This window comes from Furipterus horrens, unplaced genomic scaffold, assembly GCF_987537825.1.
Source record: "Furipterus horrens unplaced genomic scaffold, mFurHor1.1.pri manual_scaffold_6, whole genome shotgun sequence".
Lineage (NCBI taxonomy): Eukaryota > Metazoa > Chordata > Mammalia > Chiroptera > Furipteridae > Furipterus > Furipterus horrens.
In genome coordinates this window covers 113,902,363-113,911,744 of record NW_028327176.1, presented here as the reverse complement: position 1 = coordinate 113,911,744, position 9,382 = coordinate 113,902,363, and the positions used below count along the sequence as shown (strand labels likewise).

The 9,382-nt window shown below is 36.2% G+C and overlaps 2 pseudogenes; both read right to left on the bottom strand.

The window, feature by feature from the left end:
• Window positions 1-6,755: 6,755 nt before the first annotated feature.
• On the bottom strand, window positions 6,756-7,613 carry LOC150007261 (mitochondrial dynamics protein MID51 pseudogene; annotated as a pseudogene).
• An 86-nt stretch (window positions 7,614-7,699) lies between these two features.
• On the bottom strand, window positions 7,700-7,920 carry LOC150007260 (mitochondrial ribosome and complex I assembly factor AltMIEF1 pseudogene; annotated as a pseudogene).
• Window positions 7,921-9,382: the final 1,462 nt, after the last annotated feature.

The window sequence follows — 9,382 nt, the reverse complement described above, 5'->3', positions numbered from 1 at the left end:
ACAATAAGTCTTGGTGAGGATGTGGTGAAAAAGGAACCCACTTGTACTACTAGTGAGATTGTAAATTGGTGTTGCCACTATGAAAAACAGTATGAAGGTTGCTCAAACAACTGAAAATAGAAATACCATATGACTCTGCAATTCTACTTGTAGGTATTTATCCAAAGAAATCTAAAGCATTAATTTGAAAGACACATGCATCTCTATGTCAATTGCAGTATTATTTAAAATATCCAACATATGAAAACAACCTAAGTGTCTACTGTTAGATGAAAGGTCAAGAAGAGTTGGTACATATGTAAAATGGAATATTACTTTGCAATTAAAATTTTTTTTTCTAATTGCAACAACATGGATGGACTCAGAAAATATTATATTATGTAAACTAAGTTAGACAGAGAAATACAAATATCATACCATTTTACTTATATGTGAAATATAAAAAATAAAATAAATGAACAACCAAAATACAAAAAGACTCATAGACACAGAGAACATTATGATAGTACCCAGATGAGAGGGGGTTGGAGGCAGAGTGAAAAAGGTGAAGGAATTAAAAGCAAATTGGCAGTTACAAAATAGTCACAGGGAAATAAATGACATCATATGCAGTATAATCAATAATATAATAGTAACTGTATGGTTTTAGGTGAGTGCAAGACTTATCATGGGATCATTTCATAAGTTATAAATGTCTAACCACTATGCTGTACACCTGAAACTGATATAATATTAAATTGGTAGATACAAAATAGTCCCAGAGTCAAAGGGATATAAATGACAGTATATGAAATATAGTCAAAGATATAATAATAACTGTGTACAGTCCCAGTTAGTTGCTAGACTTATCAAGGGGATCACTTCATAAGTTATATAAATGTCTAACCACTATGCTGTACACCTGAAACTAACATATTAAATTTCAACTGTATTTAACTTAAAATAATTGAAAAGTGGACATGGCATAAGAATGGCTAACTATGTACTATATAGTAAAAGTGCTGCTTCTTTGAGATTGCTAAGAATTACCTACTTTGTCCTGGCTGGTGTGGCTCAGTGGATTGAGTGCTATACTGTGAACCAAAAAGTTGTCATTCCGGTTCCTGGTCAGGGCACATCCCTGCATTGATGGCCAGGTCCCTCGTTAAGAGTGTTAAGAGAGGCAACCTATCAATGTTCCTCTTGTACATCGATGTTTCTTTCGCTCCCTCCCTTCATCTGTAAAAAAATAAATAAAATCTAAAAAAAAAAAAAAGAGAAAGAGAAGAAAATTACCTACTTTATCATGTGGACTTATTTGCAACTCAGCTATTTTTGATACATATCAACATAATTTGCTCTTGAAATGTATCACTATAAAGTCTCTTAAACAATTACAAATTTAACAGAAATTTTTATGTTTTATTGAAGAAATATGTGTAAAAACATCATTCCCAAGACAGAAAGAAAAAAAAAACAAAACAAAAGCACGAGGAGGAAGAGGAGAAATAGGAATAAAAAGAAGAAAAAAGGAAGAAACCAAACCAAAAGAAGGAATAAAAAAAGAAGCAGGAAAAGAGAAAAGATAAAAAAGCAAAAATAAAAATTTTCCCTTACAGCTGCTTGGCCTTGTTTTGATATTAAGTCTCAATGTTCCTGGAGTTAATTGTAATAAATATTTAGAAAATAATAGAAAATATTGAGGTGACATCAGGTTTTATTTGGACAAAAATAATATCAATATTGTAGATGACTTTATAAATATTTCCTTAAATTCTTCATAATTTCTTAAAAGCAAAGGAATGACTGTCTAGTGTAACTATACCTAGACATGCATAGAACAAACAAAATTAAACAAACAATTGAAAAATTTAGTTTGAATTACTTAGTTGTACTTTGTGTAACAATTATAAAACTAGCAATTTAACTTAGTAATTTATGAAATAGATATTCTAAAGTATAGGTAAATCTAATTTACAAGTTATTAAACAGTGTGGCCTTTCATGTACTAGTTATAATATATGTGGATAAATGTTATTAAAAATCTTCTGGTGCTGAGGAAAATACCTAGAATATAATACAGACTCAATAACCACTGAAAGAATGAATAAATAAATGAAGCAACCAATTAATCAATGAGATAACTGAAGTTATGGGATGAACACTATATCAATTTATAACCCTTCTGCTAATTTTAACAACTTCATTTCCTAGTAAATTGTGAGATGCATTCTATATCCCAGCCACTCATTTTACTTACATTACTTACATCTAACTTCTCAATGAGTTATGCCTCACTGTTAACCCAAAGAGTGCTGGGTAGAAGTAGGATGACGTTTGTGAGTACGTGAAACACAGTTTATTCTTGTATTATTTTAAATACAAATAACTATAAATCTTACTCTTCCCCCTCCTTGTATATTTGAAAATCTGAGAAAATAATTTTAAGACCTTTCTCCTCTATAAGACAAAGTAAATTTTAATAAAAATAATGTAATAATTATAAACAATCATTACCTTGTTGTGTTCTTTTGTTTTAAGACAACCGGAATTCTAAAAAAAATAATTTAAATGTGTATAGATTTTGCTCAAATTCAGAAAATTATGTCTTGCATGGACTACATATATATGTATATCCTCGTCGGCAGCCGTCCGTCTCGAGAGACGATGGTGTAGCTTCTTAAGAGTCTATCTGCACCGCCGAGAATGGCTGTGCAGTCCGACTCGGGAGTGACACGGTATCTGTCTCCTCCCGTGTTGAATCGACATCTTGCGATGACGCTGGAGTGTCCTCTCCAGTGAAGCTGAAGCTACAGAGCCTGGGCAGGGTGATATGGAGGGTCTGCTGTTGCCCATGCAGCAGACCCCCCCTCTCTTCGCAGCTGAAGGGTCCAAGGGAAAGACGGAGTCAATACAGCTTGGCTTCAGGTGCGCCGCAGGAGTTGCCGGTGTTGACTACAACGTCAAACCGCCTTAGGGACTCCGGCTCCGGATTTTCTGTCGGGGTTTACTCCCTTAGCCTTTCCCCTGAAGAGGTATGCCGCAAGGCAGCGGAGGTTTTTTGGAGTCAGAGTTTTCCTTCTCTGATATATATGTATATATGTCATATATATATACATGTATATATATAAGTAATTACATTTTGTGTTCCTTTTCAGCATTCCAGTTTGTAGATGTATTTTAAATCTTCAAATGTTCAAATAGAAGAAAAGAATAGAAGTAACTCAAATATAGTTTTTCATTTCCACATAATAAGCTATTATTATTTATCTAAATTATTGTTTAAACAAAGATATATGTAGCACACATGGGTTGAAGATTCAAACTACACTCAAAACTGGTGGAAATAGGCCTGATGCTTACTTAATAAACTAATAATTTTAAATTGAAGTGAACCTGAATAGGTAAACCTTTGTGTAAATAATAAACTGTTTATTGACAATTATCAAAACTGATTTCCATGTCAAACGAAAATATCAATGAGAGTATAAGTAATAAAATATGCTAATTTAAAGTTAATATACATATTAGAAAAATTCAAAAGCAACTGCAGCATGTTTGGAATTAGACCAAGGAAATGTTTTTCTTAAATAGGAATATTCTATAACTGACATTGTTTAGAGTTGCTCACACATGGTGTTAATTAAATGAAGCTAACTTTTAATTGGTTTATCATTATTTTCAATGTTTCTACAGAAAATGAACCCCTTATAACCTATCCAAAGTAAGTCGATACAATTTCCATCTCGTGCACCTGGTGACATGCATGGACAAAGAGTGTGGGGATTGCTGGGGGAGGGGATGCAGAGGAAACCGACGGAGGGTTAAGGGGGGGTCAATGGTGATGAACAGAGACTTGACTTGACCACAGACAATACAGTATACAGATGATGTGTTGTGGAGCTGTGCACTTGAAAACTGTAAAATTTTGTTACAGTGTCACCTCTATAAATTCAATAAAAGGAAAAAAAAAAAAGTTTACTTTAAAGCTAATTCCCTCATGAAGTCTGTTCACCATACCAGGCAAAGGATTAAGTTCTGTTTTTTTCATTGCTTTTATAGCATAAATATTTGTACAGTGAATTTTTCATTTGGTTTTTATTCTTTTCTTTCCTGCTACTGTCCACCCCATTATATCCTTGAGTTTAACACAGTAGATGCTATGTATGCATATGAAGAAAGGATGACAGCAGAATTAAGTAGATGGTTTTCAGGGAACTATATTCTAACCATTTGAAATAACCAGCTACCAAGGCAAGGACACATCATAAGATAATAATATCTCAAAAATTCTTAAAGAAACTATACACACAGTATGATTTAATCATTTTATAACCTTTGTTAAATATAAAATTCCATTGCTCACATGGTCCTTTTGAATTTTTCTGTTATGTGTTATTTCTACTACAGATTGCTACTAGAAGAAGTAAGTGTGAAGAAAAAGGAAGACTTTTAACTACCTTCTCATTTATTAGTTTCAGGTTCTTAGGAAAGTATAAATAAAACAAGTAAGAATTTACTAACAAAAATAAAGTGTACTAAGCTTCCTTTGACCTTGTGAAAAGCAGTGGTGCCTTTCCAATCTTCCACTTTCAAGATTCTAAGAAAGTATGTCCAATTTAATTATGGAAAGAAGATAAAAGGCATTAAGGAAGGAAGTTGCATTGAAGAAAAGGTTCATGGAAAAAAATCCAGATTAATGTGAAAATAATTCACCAGTTCAATTACCTGAGAAAATGAAGATGGGAGTTTCTAGTGTTATTGATGACAATAATGGAAAGGAGAAAGGGAACAAGGAGTTTAATTGAATGCATGTAAGGACACAAAGAGAGCTTAAATGAAAGCAAAGTTCAAGCTAGGTCTTCCCCAGAGATACACAGATTTTCAAAAGCATGTATTGAAAGAGAAATTCACTCCAGAATGATAAACTAACAACTTTCAAGAAAAGCAACTATTAATCTAAGGTTATGCAAGTCCATAAAACACATTATGATAGTTCATAAAACAGTACATTTGTTTGTCATTTGTGAGTTAATAAACTGTAAAAAGTTCCTCTTCGCTACATTTTATTGTCATTTATTAAGTTACTATTTTACTCAGGGGACTAATATCTATCTGTAGGTGGCATCTACCACTGAGGGGTATGTTTGCTATTGGAGCTAATATTAACTACAGCAACAATTTTAAACAAAAAAATATGAGCATTCCTGTTTAATGAGAACCAAACATTTATAGTTTATATTTTGAAAAGTAGATCCTATGAGAATAAATTAATCTCATTTAAATAACCCACTTATATCATAAATAGTTCATATTTAATGAGGAAATCTTTAAATTACAATTTTAAAAAACGTTTTAAAAAATTATCCTTAATCTGACTACAGAGGCAATAGCATTGTAAATATATTAATGCTTATTCTTTTGATTTCATATCTAAGGATATATAAAATATAAGTACTTAAAAGAGTTATCATGTACTATACACTATTTTATAATATATACTCTAATATATACAGTATAATGTACAAGCTATTCTACAATGTATGCTTCTCATTTGTATATTCTGTAAATATATTCCATGGTATAATCAAATATGTTGCTAAACTAATTTAGTAGCTTCATGTAAGAATGCTCTGACTAGAATTTATTAAAGCATCCTTCCATTCGGATTTCCTTAGTTTTTTAAAATATAATTTTTTTTTAAAAATGCACTGTTGCCAAGCAGCAGACAATGCTCTAGAATACAGGCTGGAGAGCAAGTCATCAGCAATCAGTTACGTGGATACAGTAGGAGTCCAGGTGTGGGTGGGACAGTAGGCCTTCAGAACATGCAGGTTTGTGGAGACTTGCCTACAGAGCCCAGACAGGCAGCTTTATGCCAGTTATACAAGGCTCCAATTTTCCTTCCTAGAGACTGCAGAAAAGTTATCACCAACCCAAGTCTGCAAGATCACAGAGGAAGCACATTATTCACCCTTTCAACATCCTTGCTATGTTTGCAAAACTTATATGCTTATGAATCCTTCATTCCCAAAGGGGAAACTACAGAGTTCTGAAGATCTTTTCTAGCTGCGACTGGAGCTCATTTACAGTCATGTAAGCTAGGCAACTTCAATCACAGTCATTTGCTCAAGTCTTAAATTCAGAAGAATGCAATGTATGAAGGAGATTCCTTAAGGATTCCATTTTGCTGATGTTTGTGGCAGAGGATGTCCATATTTGAACATATTAATGGTTACAAAGTTGAGTTTCAGACACAGCGGGAGCATTTTTGTTAGCAGAAGCAGTAAATCCAAATCCTGACAACAAATCGAAGTTCTGACAACAGGACTACTGTAGAATTTTGAAATCCTAGAGCCAATTTTATAGAATAACATTTATAGCCATTTTTCTGGCTGCTTGTTCTTGAGCTTGGTTCTCCAGCTTTAAAAATATGTACACCTTGCTTACATATTTTTACCAGTTAAATCAGTTTCTTTAGCATACAACTAAAAACCCTAATCAAGACAGAAATTTGTTTTAGAATAGGCTGTCAATCAAAAACTTTACAAAAACTGAAAGTTTCTCAAACTGGTTATGTGGTCTATGTAAGATTGATGTATCGGAAATCTTAGATATTAAGAGCAAACAAGACTCTTACTGACACTTAACATTGGGGAAATTGTTAAATTCTCTTCTGTGATCTAGAAAGTAGTAGTGCATAAGTCTTCAGGAAACCAAGAGACTATTGATAGAGAACAAAGTGAAGAGCATGAGGTAGTGAAGGATTTTGATTCTCAGTCCAAAAGAGACCCTATGGCTGGTCAGTTGATGGAGCTAGGTGCTACCTTCCCAAATGTGTCTGCCACTATCTTTGGAGAGAGGTAGTCCCCTCCTACACAGCAGTTCTAGTCACTACGACCACAAGGAAAGTATTCTGGCTTTTCACAACGAACCAGGAAGAAGCCACGGGCATTTATGATGGTATCATATACGACCACAGGCTCTGCTCCAGCAAGAGGGGTACAATGAGTTGGATGTGGTCAGCTGTCATCATAGAGGCTGCCACTCAGGTATATGTCCCGAAGTGTTATGTCAGGTAGCTTGGCCCGCAGGAAGCCCTGGAGCTCAGCACATATGTCCAGAGCAGCCTACTTGGACCAAGCCTGCTCTCCAGCAGGGATGGTGGTCCAGTTCCGGTAGTAAGTAAGAAGTTTCTCCTGCAGGGACATGCGGACTTGTGACTTCTTCATGTCTACCTGGCCCTTCCTGGTCAATGGCTTGGGCAGGGGTGGGTAGAATGTATTTGTGTCAAAGGCCAAGAAGTCTCTGTGAGGGGTCTGCAGGGAATGGGAACGGCCCAGGCCTGTCTTCATGCTCTTGTTCAGCAAGCTGAGGGAGCCCACCCAGTTTGGTTCATTCCTGCTTCCCTTCCCTAAGTGCCTCAGGCAGGTGGGGCTGGTAGGCGCACTGATTTCCCAATCATACCTCCGCTTAATGGCGCATGTGGCCAGGCCCAGCATGGCTGCTTCACCCACCCCCAGCACCAGCCAGGCATTGGACAGCACAAAATCAGTGGCTGTGCTGATGCCACTGTCATCCTTCTTGCCTTTGAGCCAGAGCTTGCCATTGCTCACCTGAAGCTTCTTACTGCATCTGTGAGGTGGGGGTGGGAGAGAGCAGGAGTGTCTACAGAAGGCACCTTTTCCCTCTTTTCCCTTGGAATCAGGGTGAGGAATTATTAGAAGATCCTAAATAATCTCCCCAGTTTGTTGTGGAGGAAGACCAGGCCTTTTACAGCTGCCTCCCCCAGGCCTCAGTATCTTCTAGCTTCTGATTTTTCTGGAATGGACAGTGGGAGAAGGCAAGATAGAAGTCCCGATCAGTGTAGCGAAGCTCTCGGCCCTGGTGCAGCAGAGCCCTGCAGAGACTCAACATTGCCTCTCAGCTCGACGGGGCCATGTGGGACTGGCAGGGGCTGGACGTCAAACCGCGGACCGCACGCTCTACCACTCCTCGGGATTCGACCCTCACTCGGTGGAAATATATTTGAGATGGGCTAAACTTCTCCAAAAATTGTGCTTATCAAAAATTCTGGATTGCCTATGCAAGTTTTGTCGTTGTTCAGTGATATATCCTAATAACCTATAACAGTAGCTGATACTTAATCTGCACTAAATAGTTCTGAATAAGGGTGCTAGTGCTAGCAGATATGAATTAGATGTGGCTATTGACCATGTGGATTAGGTTTAATGCATACAATGATGCCACATCCTCAGCAAAGTCAGATGCACATGAAGTCACCCGAAGTACTATCAGAAAATTATTGATTCCCAGTCTCCAATTCTGGAATTCTATTTAAGTGTGTGGCTGGCCACCAAAACTGTCATTCTGGAAGTGCTTCTCAGGTATTATAGAGGAGGGAATCCTAAGAATTAATAAGAAAGTAATTTTAGAATATATGTATCCGATGCACCCACGTATTTACCCCAAACTTCACCCCTGAAGAGCTACCAGAATATATCCATTTCTCTGATGTTTTGGAAATCATTAATAAGGAAAGTATGAACATGATAGAAAGTGCCAATTCCTATTATCTATAAGCCAATGATGCACAGAGCAGCTGCTGCTGCAGTAGAAATTAGTTTTCTTTTTTAATGTAAATGATGGAAGCAAAGGTTAAAGTGATCACAGCTACACTAATAGGAGACAAGATCAGAGTGGTAATCAGAATGGTGTGACCCAGAGAACTCCCTAATGGTGGCTGATTTATCTTCAAATTGCTCAGACCACAAGAGATAGCTGGCTTACTAAATTCATTCTTGATTTATAAATTTAAAGAATGGCTGAGTCTGGTGAATAGAGATCTAATTAAGTCATTTTGAGAGAGAAAATTCCTGTTCATGTTCATAGACAGAGGCCCTTGAGTAAGGTGGAAGCTGGGAATATTTGACAATGTCACAACTATAGAGCACACTTCTGCTCTACTTTTTTACCTGGAACATGGGCCTTAGGCTTAGGTGTGCGATGTCCTGCATGGTGACATGAATACAATGAAAAAATGTCATATGCAAATGGTGAAACAACCCAAGGGTGGAAGTACCTGGAAACTGGATGTCCTTGTTAACTAAAGTACAGCTACACCGTGGTTAATAAGAGTGCAAATTCTAGCAGAGATGCCTGAGTTCAAATCTAAGCCCAGTTCTTACTAGCTATGTGACTATAAGCAAGATACTAAGATTCTGTTTGCATGTGGGCTGCCATCAATATAAAATAAGTAATGATAGTATGTATTTTTTCAGTGCTGAGTACTAATATGTAATAAATTTGAACGGTGTCTAGTATACAACATGTTATGTGAATCATTTTTTATAATAATAAGCCTAGACTTTACCTACATATTTTTTATTTACAGTCTTTTAAA